Here is a 4,475-nt window from a genome sequence, read left to right as displayed (position 1 = left end):
GTGAGTGGGTACCACCGCCGGGGCATCTATCTATAAATCTATCTATCAAGCACATTTTATAAGAATGCAAGAAATCACAAAAATACCGTTGTATGGGCTGCAGCATTACCATCATGGTAGTCCTACTTCTTTTCATCTACTAACAGTACTTGTTGCTAATGTAGATGATGGAGTGTGTTGGTGTATGTGTGTCTCACCTGTATGTTGGCACTTCTTGTGTCTTTCTGAAGTCTGAAGCTATCTTGAGTTGCAGATGAAGCAGAGTGGACCGGACCAACCCACAGAAAGCAGACTGGTTTCACTGACTGTGACCTGGATCTGAATACAGACCATCATCCCAGGTGGCTGTGGGACCTAGTTGATAAAAATACTGGCCAATGAAAAAACTGTCATCGGAATGAGGTGAACCAAAAAACAGGGAGGGGGGCGAAGTAAATTACTTCTTAGAATAAATTAGATGAAATTGGGATGGGTGTGAAATAAATTCCTGAGAGAGAAATAGGATTTTTTTATTGACAGTTTGGATTGGGTGTGACAGCGGGAGGCAAAAATGTTCACAATGAACTTCATGTGGACAAAAAGGAATGATGACAAAAGCCTGGAAACTAAATAACAGTAATAGATAAAAGAAAGTGAGAAATGTAATTAGTTTGCGCTTATTTACCATCATTCTCACCAGTAGTAGGTCACCTTGACTTTCTCACAACTGTTTTCTTTCGTAATGAATTTCACAAACTATGAAAGATTTTGGATTATATACCTTTATTTCCAATCCAGTGTGTTTTATGTACATTGTTAAACATGGTAAATTGACTTTAAAAATATGCAATTACTTAGCAAACACTTGCTGCCATAGAAAATGTAATTTATGTTACGCAAATTAATTAAATGGAATTTACTTATTTATTTCAAGTTTTCAGGACTCAAATTAACCTAAAAAATTGGTTTATAGTGAATTGTTTATATCAAGGGTGTAGATTTGCATAGAGACGGTAGGGACATGACACTAGCAACTTTTCAGGATGCTCAAATTGTCCCCACCAACTTTTAAGCAACCTTATTGGCATTATATCATGACCTCAGTTGTATAGGTAATTGAGATTGTCTTTCCATATGTTGTATGGATAGAATTGACCCGACTATTATTAAGTGAATTACTTTGATTATGTTTAGGTTGACATTTACCCCTTTTCACTTGCTTAATGTGCCGGTCCATTTTTTCCCCCCTCAACACACGTTTGATTGGCTGATGACATGACCCCCTCCCCACACACATACACATGCACTCACAGCCCAGACAGAATACAACATGTCGACAGCATGCCGCCTCCTCCGCCCCCTTTGAAGGCGAGGGATATTAGAATTTTATTTCGGCCAGCAGCAGCAACCATTATAGGTAATGTAAAAAGATGTCAATGTTGTGGAGGTGGGGAACACAACACTAATTTTGCGACTGAAAGTCCGACCTGCATCAGAGTTGGTATAACATAAAACTGTATGAAGTTGCTAACCTGCTAAATGTAAGTAGGAATCTGCTTAGAGAGAAGTGTCCTTCGGTATGTTTTCTACTGTTAACGTTAATTGTGAGAAATGTAATGAACCGAGGTTTAACCCCTTCTCCTCAATTTTCATTCTTATTTGATTTATGTGGTCTTAAAGCAGCTCAAAGGAGCTTTAACATTTTTTTGTTGAGTTTGGTTGTGTATGTGGACAAAAGCAGTAGTGTTTTAACTGAAGGAAGGTTCGATTTTTATCTATTTTTGGTATTCCCTAACTAAGACGTTTTTAAGTTGTATTTAATTTCTTTATTTAGACAATGTTGAGTGGTCTTAAGAATATTGTTTATTTTTTGGATTCTGGATAGTTAAGAGATTATCGTGTATGTTAATGTACGGTTATTTAAATTCTGTTCAAATATTGCAATAATAACAATATTGCATTTAAATTTGTTAAACAAAACAAAAATCCTGGCATTTATTCTTGAAGTTTTCTAAATGTTTCTTTCGTAGTTTTTTAAATTAAAGGTTTGATTTGAACCATCAATCACTTGAACTAATACATATGAACGTTGGTATAAGTCAGTACAGATTTATTTTATATTGATCATTTAGCCTACCAATCAATTAGGTTCATATCCGTGTAAATGTATCCCTGACCCCCGTTCACCCAATCTGTTTGGTTTTATTTATGTCCCGTCCCCAGCAAAAAGTGTACATGCAGGTTATGCTGTTATTGCTATTGTCCCTACCAATGTTGGGACCAAATCTTCCGCCCTTGGTTTATATTGAGTTTGGCAGTGATAAAATTAACTTGAATGAATTAGATTACAGTAAACTATTTATTGTAAGCTTCTTGTACTGAAGTGATACCTTAGTTAGCTTTAGTGCTCCTCATTCATCATATGCAGGTGAAAAAAAATCATATGCAGGTGAACTTCATTTTTTAACCTGAAATAATTCTACTATGTAAACAGCACATGCTGATTTAATTAATAACACATTTTCAAACCGTAATGACACCTACCCCCAAATAAATGGAGAACACTCAGTGGATTAACTCAGGGGAATTAAACTACGGTATTTTAAAATGCTCAACAATGTATTTAAGACACAAGAGACATTGGCTCTTGACACGCTGCCGAATGTTTTGTTAATGCTAGGCGATGAGATGAACAATCAGTAGTATAAGCTTATATAGTATAACCGGAGCTGTTTTCAACACCTTCACTTACTTCGCATCGATTTGGTAAGTAAATATTGTGGCGAGCGACGTGGGGAAGAAGGACATACACTGACTTTTGCTTTACTCACTTGCTGTTCTTGTGGCCCACACACCTCACAATCCCAAGAAGACACTTTATTGAACAGAACACACATGACATAACAATAGCAATCACTACTCGCAGTCGTGGTAAATGGTAAATGGTGTTACATAGCGCTTTTCGTTGTCACGAGTACCCATTATCCATTGCGACGGAACCGATAAATAACAGTCGCTACAATATTTTGCTCTTTTATAAACGTTGCCTTACGGCAATGTGACAGTTTATAAAAGGGTAAAATACTTTTCTTACCAAATCGATGGGAAGTAAGTAAAGTAAGTTAAGTGAAAGTGCTGAAGAGAGATCTGGTTGGAGACGCTGTTTCTTTCTTGCCATATTAAAAATAATGTGAAATAAACTATCAGGAATCTCTTGTATTATTCTAAACTTATTCTTTCTTTATTAGAACAGAAAGTGCCAGTGAATTTAACTCTGTTAATATACACAGAACAATCACTTGGAATTAAGAGCATTTTATTTATACAACAGACTCCAGCTCTGTTCTTAGTTGAAGCGATAATTAAAAAGGAAAGTGCATATACCAATTGAAACAAAATCATATATGAGAATAGGTTGTCAGTCAGTCAGTCAGTCAGTCAGTCAGTCAGTCAGTCAGTCAGTCAGTCAGTCAGTCAGTCTGTCTGTAAACCAAACAGTCTGTCAACAAGTCAGTCTGCCAACCAGCTAGCCAGTCAGTCAATCTAGTAGTCAGTCAGGTGAAGTGGGTAGGCAGCCAGGCTCAGGTGATGTAAGTAAAACCAGAATGTGACAGCACATAAATGAATGATTCTTACAAAGCTTTCACTCAACAATAACAATATGCAAGGTGGCGCTCACCTTTTCTAAAACACAAATATGCACACCAATGAAGGTAACAAACAGAACTAGGCCTGCAAGCAGGACTGAACGGGCCCTCGCAATCTAGCGCAACTCGGACGTCATGCAACTCGGACAGTGTGCAGGTCAGGGTGGTGGCAGATCGTCCTCTCTAATCATCTCATTAGAACCTAACATGCGCGAAAGTTGCCTCTTTACATTCACACACCTAAGAGATAAAAACCCCTATTGGACAGAGGACTACAAAAAAGGAGCGAATAAAGGGTCATCACAGCAACAGACAGAGACATGTGGACATGGGCCGTAAAATAAGTATTTTAAAAGGTCTTGAAACTACAATGACCAACCTGAAAAGAACTGGACATATATTTTAAAAACTGAGTGACTTTCTATTGCCACTAGTTGGCGCTGTAGGGTTGATGCAAATGACCCCTACAGGACCCTTCAGACTATGACTCAACAAGCACGATATGTTTCACGCAAATATGTTGCAGAAGTTATGACTGTTCAAAACTTGTGGTGAGACGAAATGGCTTCAGTCATTTTTACTTCTCCTGTTGGACCCTTCTACTTCAACCAAACCTCAGTATTTTTCATCAGGCACCTGAACACATGTCTTAAGGCTCCCCTGATGCAGGTTTGAGGTGAATAGATTTTTTTTCCTTGGAGGAGGAGCCTGTTTCGTAAAAAAGGCATTTCCTGTTCCCACTAGGGGGCGCTAGGCCTAATGAGTAATATTTCAATGCACTTGTGTTAAGGGTGGGATGCCGCACATACATGCCAGATATGAAAAAGATTGAACGTTGTTTCAAGGAGC

General features: G+C 37.9%; 1 protein-coding gene across 1 annotated transcript in view; it reads left to right on the top strand.

The window, feature by feature from the left end:
• Positions 1-4,475, top strand: part of LOC130930496 (rap guanine nucleotide exchange factor 4-like) — an 89,523-nt gene that overhangs the window by 169 nt on the left and 84,879 nt on the right. The window contains exon 2 of the mRNA XM_057858478.1: positions 254-341. The gene's annotated coding sequence lies outside the window, so the exon portion shown is untranslated. The remainder of the gene's footprint in view (positions 1-253; positions 342-4,475) is intronic.

This window comes from Corythoichthys intestinalis, chromosome 14 (genome assembly GCF_030265065.1).
Source record: "Corythoichthys intestinalis isolate RoL2023-P3 chromosome 14, ASM3026506v1, whole genome shotgun sequence".
Lineage (NCBI taxonomy): Eukaryota > Metazoa > Chordata > Actinopteri > Syngnathiformes > Syngnathidae > Corythoichthys > Corythoichthys intestinalis.
The sequence above is the reverse complement of the archived record's forward strand: the minus strand, read 5'-3'. Positions and strand labels throughout refer to the sequence as shown.